Source organism: Triturus cristatus, chromosome 1_2, assembly GCF_964204655.1.
Source record: "Triturus cristatus chromosome 1_2, aTriCri1.1, whole genome shotgun sequence".
Taxonomy (NCBI): Eukaryota; Metazoa; Chordata; class Amphibia; order Caudata; family Salamandridae; genus Triturus; species Triturus cristatus.
This window is the reverse complement of record NC_140580.1, coordinates 39,613,056-39,624,327: the sequence shown is the minus strand read 5'-3', so window position 1 is coordinate 39,624,327 and position 11,272 is coordinate 39,613,056. Positions and strand designations below refer to the sequence as shown.

Here is an 11,272-nt window from a genome sequence, read left to right as displayed (position 1 = left end):
TATGGGATTTATATCTTCAGGTTAATACAAATGTAATCCATGTGGGCTGTGCAGTACTCAACATAATTAAATGTAAAAAAAAAAGTCTAATTGCAGTTTTTTTGCGCATATGATATATTTTCACATTGGAGCAAGATAGATTTTGTATGCAAACGAAAGTGGTTTTTGTAATAAAGGTTCACAAACAGTATGATGTTTTTAAGCGGTATGCATCTTATTTGTTTCAGGTATCAGTATACTGTTGATGACCTCTACCCAATGATGAATTCATTAAAGCTGCGAGCAGAGTCTTACAATCAATGGGCTTCAGTGGTGAAAGAAGCTTTGGAAGTGAAATGCGCCAATAAAAAAAGTGAGTTACTAAACTACACTTTTTATCGTATGCATCTTTATATTAGTACAATACACAATGAGAAACTGCAGAACTGAGCAAGAAAACATACTCTGTTTCAGGTGCACAAATATACGCTTGGGAGCAAACTAGCAGTAGTTAGTAATACCTAAGTTAATAATACTAGTGTCATATAAATCACTCCTTCCTGGGCAAGTCTAGGAATTTGGGGTGGGCGTGGCTTGGGGTGGAGGAGTGAAGCAATTCAACAGGGCAAATGCAAGCCTAAGGCAGCCCACATGGCCTTCCTCTGCACAGGGAAATTAAATAACACTGTTGGTAAAGCTCTGTAATATAAATAATAGTTTTTCAGCATTGTATCTTTCATAGATTCACATACTTTACTCATTGTTAAACTGGGAGTCCCAGATCGATGACTGGAAGGAATGAATTATGTGAAATCTATGAAAGATACTATAGGTGGAGAATTAACACTAATATTAAATAGCTATTTTCTTTTCTAGCATTGTCTTTCAAGATTCACATGCTTGAAAATTACTAGTCAGGCAGGGTATCCTTGTTGGACATTATTAGCAGTACCTAATAAAGCACTTTATTAACATTGAAATCAGCAGTAGATCACAAATAGCCTATCTGCTTTCTTTTACGATGCAAAGACTTAACAATCAGGTGTATAGGCTGTGAGCTCTACTCCTTCACAGTCCGACTACTAGATTTTCTACCACACCTTAGTGTGAGAAATCCTCAGGGCCCTGCCCCATTTTGTCTCAGATTCAGCGATTTCAAATTGGAATATTCCTTACATAATTTGAGCCTCCCTTTAAGGTGCTGAAAGAACTTGGGTTATTAGTTGCGACAGAGTCCTTCACAAGTAATCGTATTGCAGTTATCTTATTACTGGAAAAGAAGTACTCCATTGTAGCATTTGACTTTTTCAGGGTAGTGAAGCAGAGCAGTCCAAGACCTACTCAATGGAGTTAGTGTGCTTTAGCAGTCCCACTTCGCTGGCATGCAACAGCACTCAATACATTATTGTCCAGTCAGTGCATTTTTAAAAAAGGAAAAGTGCTAATAAATGCTATACATTAAATTACAAAACTGCACATTAGACAAATGGAATTAACTTTGGTGGCATCCTACTAACTCATTACACACCTAGTGGGCCCCTGAACCTCATCATCACAATACTCCCCACATATACCACATGTAACATCACAGTATAAAAGGGGTGATATTTTAAATAAGACCAGCCTACTGGCTTTGTCAGGGGGTTGCCACATTATTAAAATCATTTCTCACAAAAGACAAGAGCGACCCATATGTCCTTGCGAACTGGGTATTGCCCATAAGCAGAGACCATGTTCACAAGGAACTCATTTTTCATAGAAAACAATTAGTTATTGCAGCAATTAATGTATCCTGCTTGACTCAAACAGAACAGACAGGTAAAGAAAAAAACCTTAGCTCAATAAGGTATACCAATTATTTCACAAGGTAATACGTTAAAACGTTAAAGCTCACAGAAATTTCTTTTTTAATAGTCCTCACGTCAGCCGAAGTGTGTTATTTATTTTGCAAAACAATATTTAACATACAAAAAGGCATAATTTTTTTTACTGTCTGTGTATTTACATCATATACATTTTTCACATTTGAAAGTGATATGTGAACCCCAGTGATGTGACCATAACCAGACTAGTGAAATATCAATGGTGATTTTGGAGCACTTGTGGTGGTGGTTATTAGTAGATAAGAGGAGCCAATGCAATCAATTCTTCAGGGACAACTATGATTTGTTGGGGGCTCTCACTTTTGAATAGTCGACGAAGTTTCGACCCCCTCGCGGTACGGGGTCTCTTCAGGACAGAGATTCTGGGGGCTAAAGATAGGACAAGGTTATAGTGTTGATGAAGGGAACGTGGGAACTGTGGGCCAATGCTTGAACGTAAAACAGGTTTACCGAGCAGCACAATCAATGTGCCTGAAAGGCAGAAATCCTTCTTAATATATTCCAGGGTGCTTCTCAAAGCTGGTAATGACACTTAGTTCCTATCAATGACAAGGTGGAAGGAAATTTAACCACCGGCATAAATGCTTAAAGAGGTGCTTATATGAATAGGTGTAATAGTGCGCTACGGAATGGCTTACCCTTGAAATGAAAGCAGAGGCATGGCTTCACTGTAGCTCACAGTAACAGGGTTAGCTGTAGGTCCTACAGATAGGAAACTGAATTAGCCCAGTATCTAATTGCTGGTTATAAATGAGTGAATTTAAATCAACTATGTACTCACCAAAATTTAGTGTGAATAGTGACCCAAATGAGGGCAGCACTTCATAACCCACTTGAGGCCCGCTGTCCTTTATTAAACGGAACCATCAGGAAAGGTCAATTGTGAGGAGAAAATTCCTGTAATTAGAAGTAAAGGGTTTTTTAGAGCATTAAAGAAAGTATCATTGGATCGATGGAGAACTCACCTTCCTAATTAGTTATTGGCATAGTAGCTGTTGTCCCGCATCAATAATGTGAGGCAAGGAACGCAGTGCCGGATAGAACCGATGTCTGTCAGGGAAATGAAAGTAGTTGAGGGTCACGGTTTAGAGGGGCAATATGCTGAAAATGCATAATCCATCAAAGTAACAGGGTGTGATGATTTACCTAATATGCAAGACGAAGGGTTGCTGGCAATGGTTGTAGCCAGACGAGGTCGGACGGCAGTCAATTATATCTGACGCCGATGCGCGTGCACGAAAAGCCAATGCCGAGCGACACACGCGCTGTGTGTTCACTGGCAAGTGTAGTCTGGACTTCTGTAATGGCGGCGGCCATTTCAGAGTAAATAATACGGGTTAAGAAGCGGTGAGAATGAACGCATAAAGAGTAATTAATGCTTCATTCTGATCAATAAGAATCATCTCAGGGGCTAACCCTATGCAATAACACAGGGAGGAGTGTCAGGACTAATCACATAAAGAATTATCTTAAAATCCGTGTACCAAAAATGAGGGGTAAGGTTACAGTAGAGAATAATGGCACATAACATTGTCCTTTAGTAATCTAGTGTTTTTTACATTCAGAATAAATTTTACTCAACCATTGAGCAGACGAGGGTTCTTGTACATCTGAAACTCCATGTATCAGAACACTTGAGATCTGATTGGAATCCAAATACATAGGACAGCATACTTTTTAGTTAACATATTCTAGAGATATTAACTTCAATGCATTGTTATAGGTGTAAGAAATAATACATATGTATTGCGTATTCAGAATGAATAATGCTCAAACACTAAGCAAAGTGATTTCTCTCACCCCAGGGAGCTCACATTGGAGGCAGACCTTTTGGTGGATTCCAGAGGGTCTGAAGAGGCATTTGTGGAGTGATCCCAAGAAGAGTGGTTCAGGTATCTTCAAACCCAGTGTGTTGGAAGTGGCTCAGAGTAGCCCAGCTAGGTCCTGTAATAGTGAGAGGGGTGTAGGGCCTCACGTCCTGTCTTTAAGGGGAAGGAGTGAGAATGGGTTATGTCCCAGTAGTGCCCAACCTCCGTCTCAGAGCCTGGATGGTTCTTTAAGGGAACACCAGGTGGGGAGCCTAGTCTGTCCTGAGGGGCTGCCCGTTGTGAGGGATCCCCTAGTGTCTGGTGAACTGGGAGGGTCTGTAAGCAGGCCTCCATCAGTTCTGGTGTCTGGCAGTGCCACTCCAGTTGTGAGGGTGCAGAAGTCCAGAGTGAGGGGTGAGAGGGGAAAAGAGTCCCCAGTGGAAGAACCAGTGGGTCAGGGGCCAGCCAGAAGGGCTGCGTCACCAGTGAATCACCATGGTGACATCACTTCTGTCCTGGGGGATCTTCGTGCACTGTCAGATGGACAGGGGTCGGGAGATCTGCGCCAGGCAGACTGTCACACGACACATGAGTTATGTGTCACCCTCAGGGGGGCATGCGTGCTCCCCGGGAAGTCCTGGTGCGCCAGGCGAGTGTTCAACCGCATAGTTTCATCAGTTTTGAGGGAAGTGTTTGGTAGTGGGAGTTGAGGTTCTGGGGGTAGACTCGGGGTCCCCCAGGGTCAACAAAGCACTCTTGTTTCACCCTTAGTGGCACTAGGGCGACCGGTTGCAGAGTGCTGAGGCCCAATGTTATCCGGTTGGTGGCTGCTGGCAAGCAGGCCACTGGGTTGTGGGAGCAAAGCTCCTGGACTTTAGCTCAGGGCAAATGGGTAAACAAATTAGCACCAAAGGTGCACCCTCAGCGACACTAGGGTGGCCAGGTGCTGTTTCTATGTCGTACGCCCTGTTGTTTTCAATTAAGAACCTCCGGTTTGTAAAGAGACAGCAGGCTTTTGGACGAAGGTCTTCTGGGTGCGACCACCACTTCGAGTTAAGTTGGGAAGTTAGGGGTTGTGAGAAAGTGCCATCTTTCTTGCATGGTACGCCCCTACTTTTTGCTGAATTGCTGAATGTACTTTGACTGAGTGTGCCCTGGACTCCTGCCAATCAGGTGCCCAGGGCCTATGTTCCTTCCCTAAAAACCTAAAACCCAAATTGGCAAGCCCTGGCCACATGTCAGCCCCTGGGAAATGGTACCCAGGGCCTTGTGACCAGGGAAGGCCTCTAAGGGCTGCAGCACTCATTGTGCCACCCTTAGAGGCCCTGTAACCTAACGCACACATACTGCCCTTGTAGGCTGAGTGTCTGGGTACAGGACAAAACAAAGAGTCGACATGGCACACATCCCTGTGTGCCATGCCCACCACCTACACTGCCCTGGCATACATCAGCCACCCCTCTAGCTGGGTGCCCTATGCCAGTGGTGTGGGCACAGGAGCAGGAGCCCTGTGCCCCTACAGTACCCAGGTCCATTCCTGGGCACTGTAAGTGCAGTGCTGCCATTTAAGAGTACATGGTGCTGAGAGCTCGTCAATCACAAACTCCACAGCACCATAATGGCAACACTGAAGGCTGAGAAGTTTGGTATCAAACTTCTCAGCACATTAGACCCGCATTGATGCTAGTGTGGGATTTAATCTACCAAGCACCCCAGAGGGCATCTTAGAGATGCCCCCTGAAAACTAACCTACAATCCACGTCTGGTCTGAGAGGCTGCCTAGGCTGCCACACAGCAGACATGTTGCTGGACCCCTGGGTAGGAGAACCCTGCTCTCCAGGGCCTGCAACAATGCACATCCTGGGCGAGGTGCTAGATCTCCTCCCCCAGGATGGGCAGGGGGAAACTTCAAAGGCATGCTGCCTCTGTGAGCTTCCCCAGGCCACTGCAACCCCCCACTCTGGCAGGAAGCTTGGCCAGAAACCCCAAATATTGACAGGGGATGTGCCAGCCTGCCAACTCCACCCCTCAGGTGGGGGAGGCGAGGTGAAGCACATCTCCGGGCTCTCGCCATCTTGAAGATGGGGAGCCCTGCCCAATCAGGACTAGGCTACTGCCCCCCCCTCCCACAGGAGAGAGGCAGGATAGGGGGTGTACCCACCCCAGGACAGGGACCCATTGGTCCCTGCCCTTCACCTACCTGTAACGCCCCTAAATCCAGTATTTAGGGGCACCCTGAACCTTCCTTCCCCAGATTCCAGATTCCGAAATACAAAGAAGAGCAAGAAGAAAGAAGAACTGCCCTGCAGCTGCTAAGAAGAGGAAGACACCAACTGCAATGGCCCCAGCCCTACCGGCCTGTCGACCCTCGAACCTGCTCCTGCTCCATCCCGGCATCTCTTGTGGCCAGCAACCTCACAAACCCCGGAGGACCTGGCTACCTTTTGGCTCTAAGCCCCTGGGACTCCCATGAGTAGAGGCTCTACTCAAAATCTGCTTCTAATCCCTGGCATCAGCCCGGAACCGCGAACCCTTCACACTCTGCACCCGCCAAGCCTGACCTGTACCGGAGTGAACAAAGATCACGAGGACGACCCCACGGCGACTGTGACCCCGAGTCCGGCACCCAAGGACTTCCCTCGACGCTCCTGACGACGCCTGCAGCCTCAGAACCAGGTGCCCCCCCAACCGCGATCAGCAGAGGGTAAGATTTCCCGACAGCAAAAGGCGCCCCGCGGCCCCCTGTGCCCAACTCTGGGGTACCTACCTATCCTCCAACTATCCAACTTACCTCTCAAAGTGGTGGTGGCACCTGAAGAATCTTCGGTCCTGAGCTTGCAGTCTTTTTCTAAACCGGAGCTTTCCCATTGAAATCACTTGAGCGCCCGAAGGCTTAAAAGCACCCTGCACCCAGCCGCCCGAGTGGCCCTGGCAGTGTAACCTCTACACCTATCTACTTCCCCATTTGCCCTGAGCAAGTGACCAGGAGCCCAGCTCCCACAGCTCTGTGGCCTGCTAGTCAGTAGCCACCAACCAAGGCCCCCCTGCCTCCCATAGGATAACATTGGGCCTAACTCTCTCTGCACCCGGCTGCCACTGTGCCGCTGAGGGTGTAACAACTGTACCTACCTGACCCTGGGGGACCCCTGAGTCTATGCCCAGAACTTTAACTCTGCCAGTCGAGTACTTACCTTAAAGCCGATAACTCAATTTTCTCCTTAGGGTAACATTGACTGGTTTTTCCTGAAATTTCTTCTAAGTGTGGACTTTCCAAAACGTAAATATTCTCCAAAAATCAGCCGAGTAACGAAAACGAAAATACTCACCTGCTATTAGGTGAGCTCCCAGTGCTGGATCTTGGTACCCAGCACTGACTCTGAAAAATATTCACAACCGTACTTACCAGTAACCCAATTTTCTTCCATAGGAAACCATTGACTGTTTTTCTGTGAAATTTCTTCTGTCGATTTCTGCAAACTTTAAATATTCTTTAAAAATCGTATAAATTGTGAAAACGTAATTATTTACCTGTTTTAGATAAAGGTCCCAGTACTGAGTCTAGGCACCCAGTACTGGATTACAAAAGTAACAAGAACATACTATACCTGCAACTTGAATTTTCTTCCATAGGGAATCATTGACTGTTTTTCTATGAAATTAAGTGTCAACTTTTAAAATAGCAAAATATTGTCTAAAAATCATAACAGTAAGTCGACTTTTATCACTTGTTTCTAAGTACTGTCCCAGGACTGAATCTAGGATCCAGTCCTGGAATCACAAAAGTAATCCTAAAAGTAATCTATTGCAAATAACTTGAAACTTCCATTGAACTCAATGCATTATTGTGTTTAAAATTGTGTTGCCTATTGCAACCACTTGTAATTTTCTACAAAAGCCAAGTGCATATTGAAAAAGTATGTTCGAGGCATATGAGCTGCAGATTACACACTTTTGCATAGATCGGCATCTGCTGTTGGGCCCGGATGTTTGCAGTTTGTTTTTCCCCTTGGAAACTCTTTGGAAGTTACGAGGTCGGTGACTCCTCCTTTTGGATCGTATTGCGCATGGGCTTCGGCTCCATCCTCAGACTGTTTTTTTCCGCCATCGGGCTCGGATGTAATCTTCGCGTGCCGGTTCCGAACATTTCCAGTTCAACGATCGAAGCGGAATCCTCACCTCACATCGCGGTATTGTTTCGATCGCGATCTCCTCAATCAACGCACCTTCTCATCGACAAATCTTCGGTTCCAGTCGCCGACGGCGGCCTTCGGGCCTACGCAAGCTCCGGTCCCGGCTAAAGAACTCCATTCAAGAAGTGCCCTCGATGTGGGTCCAAATTCCCCCACACCGATCTTCATGAGGTATGCAACCTCTGCCTCTCCCCTGAACACGAGGCTTTAGACTGTCCGGCCTGTAAGTCTTTCAGACCGAAAAAGACTATTCGGGACCGAAGAGCCAGACGAAACATGGCATACTCCTCAACCTCCGTTGCAGTCGATATCTTCGGAGACGACATCGAAGATCCGGGACAGCAGCGCACCGAAGAGGACCTCGTCAGTGCTTCCGAGGCCGACGACTCAGATGTGGAGGACATCACTCCGGCGCAGAGGGTCGTGAGTAATATACCCCCCCCCCCACACCCGCGCCAACACCCAAAAATGCTTCGGTCACTCCTTCGCCTCCGGGCCTAGGCAAGACCAGAGACACTGCTTCACACACCCCACCTTCGGGCCCGGTGAAGAAGCCAAATAAGCCTTCCGGCGGCTCGGGCTTGAGCCAGCCTGTCAGCGGTGCCGAGAAACATACTTCGGCACCGAAAAAAAAAACGGCCTCTACCTCGACACCGAGCTCCGCACCGAAGCCCTCGAGGTCGAAACCCAGCACTTCCGTACCGACGCCAACTTCGGTACCGACCAAACCCCATAAGGCCCTCAGCACCGACACTTCCAAGCCGAAGCCCACCTCGGCGCCGACCAAGAAATCGGAGGTTCCCAAGCCCATTGCTAAGCAAACTGGCACGGACAAGCCTAAAAAGTCATCGCCCCGAAAACTTCAGCGCCGACGGACCAAACACTGTCACAGGAACTATTTACACCGGATCCCTTACAAAAAACTCTCACCAGGGATCCAAAAACTGGACATTTGGCACTCTCTTCCAAAAAGAGACATTTGGACAAACCGGCTCCGCCTCCACCTCCAAAGAGGAAGGACTCTGCTACCTCCCCTTTCAGAATACCTTCCCCACCTCCTCCACCCTCTCCACCTCTGCCTTCTCCACCCCCACCTCATCGCTCTCCGACCCCGTCTCCAGACGATGATGATCAGGGGGACCCATATCACGATACAGGGGATGTGCCCCAAGACCCCACCCCTACAGGATCCCCAGACCCATGGGACGACTACAATAACCCAGATATTCCCGACGTCCCACAAGATGACCTTTACCCTTCCAGGCCATCTCCACCGGAAGACTCCTTAGGTTTCCACCACCTACTTCAAAGGGCGGCACACTATCACGGGGTAGAGTTGCACACTGACCCAGTGGAGGAGGATTTCCTCCTGGACACACTTGATACCACACATAGGTCTACCTCCATACTACCTATGCTCAAGGGGGTGGTAAAACATGCACCAGAGGTTTTTAAGGACCCAGTCAGGGCCAGGGTCATTAACCCACGCATAGAGAAAAAATACAAAGCTGCCCCCACAGATCCTGCCTATATCAAAGGGCTGCGCCACTAGATTCCCTAGTGGTTTCCACTGCACGAAAAAGATCAAATTCCCAGGCGTCAGGCGAAGCACCACCACCTGACAAAGAGTCAAAGCTACTGGACGCATCAGGAAAGCGCACTGCGTCACAGGCAGCCAATATATGGCGTATCGCCAACACCCAAGCGCTATTGGCCAGATACGATAGGGCATATTATGATGAATTAGAAACCATAATGCACCACCTCCCTGAAAGATATAAAACTAGGGCCAATGAATTAATTCATGAGGGCAAGATAATAACTAACACCTCTATACACTGTGCCTTAGACGCAGCAGACACAGCCTCCAGGGCCATTAATACTAGCGTCCTCCGTCGCCATGCTTGTCTAAGAATATCAGGTTTTAAACCAGAGGTACAAGCCTCCATCCTGAATCATCCCTTTGACCAAGAACACCTATTCGGCCCAAAGGTAGATGAGGCCCTCGAAAAAATGAATGGGAGCCCTGCAGTCACACCCTCCTAGGTGCTCTTTTCGCCTCTCTTCCTTTCGGAGTACATCTAGAGGCTACACCTCCGATAACGCGTCCACTTCCTACAAATCCCCCACTCAGTCCACCTTCACAAGGGGTTATCAAAGAGGCGTCTATAGGGGCAATAATAATGAAGGCAGAGGCAAAACAAATACCGCCCGCTCTGCCACACCGCCTACCCAATGACTTCCCCCCGCTCCCTCCAGACCATCCCACTCCGGTCGGGGACAGACTTCAAAATTTCCTTCATGTCTGGGAGACCATCACCTCAGACAAGTGGGTGACCCAAATTATTTGGTCAGGATACTGCCTGGAATTAACATCTACCCCCCCCCCAAACATTCCACCCAGGCAACGCCCAATGTCACAAGAACATTCCACATTACTAAAACAGGAGGTAATCTCCCTCCTACAAAAATATGCAATAGAACAAGTTCCCGTCAATCAGCAAAATTTAGGGGTCTACTCCCTATATTTTCTGATACCAAAAAGGGACAAGACCTATTCTAGATCTCCAGCCCCTAAACACATACATACATTCAGACCATTTCCACATGGTAACGCTTCAGCAGGTGCTTCCGCTCCTCTCCCAGAACGACTTTCTCACCACACTGGACTTGAAAGACGCATACTTCCACATTCCAGTTCACCATGCTCACAGAAAGTACCTCAGATTTGTAGTGGGCGGGCAACACTACCAGTTCAAGGTGCTCCCATTCGGAGTCACAACAGAACCACGGGTATTCACCAAGTGCCTAGCGGTAGTGGCGGCACACCTCAGAAGACAGCACATTCACGTCTTCCCATACTTGGACGACTGGCTGATAAAAGCCACGTCCTACAACCAATGTATACACCACACCGCCACTACAATCCAACTCCTTCACCAACTAGGCTTCACGGTGAACCACCAAAAGTCTCAGCTAACACCATCCCACATAAAACAATACCTCGGTGCCACCTTAGACACCTCAAAAGCAATAGCCTACCCCAAACCGGCCAGGATTGCAAGCATTCAGGCTTTGCGACAAAGATTCATACTTCAACACTACCTTCCAGCAAGAGTGTTTATGCAACTGTTAGGGATGATGGCCTCTTGCATTTTCATAGTGCCCCACGCAAGACTCCAGATGCGTCCACTCCAAGAGTGCTTAGCGCGCCAATGGAACCAGGCCCAGGGGCAACTGACAGATCTGGTGTTGGTAGACGGTCGCACCCATCGCTCTCTGCAGTGGTGGAACACCACAAACCTTTCCAAAGGTCGACCGTTCCTGGACCCGGTTCCACAAATAATACTAACAACAGACGCATCGCTCTCCGGCTGGGGAGCTCATCTATTACACCTCACAGTGCAGGGCA

General features: G+C 47.9%; 1 pseudogene across 1 annotated transcript in view; it reads left to right on the top strand.

Moving 5' to 3' along the window:
• Nucleotides 1-207: 207 nt before the first annotated feature.
• LOC146866703 (lysine-specific demethylase 5B-like) overlaps nt 208-11,272 on the top strand; it is a 501,879-nt pseudogene continuing 490,814 nt past the window's right edge. The window contains exon 1 of the transcript XR_014966529.1: nt 208-352. The product of XR_014966529.1 is annotated as a lysine-specific demethylase 5B-like (transcript). The remainder of the gene's footprint in view (nt 353-11,272) is intronic.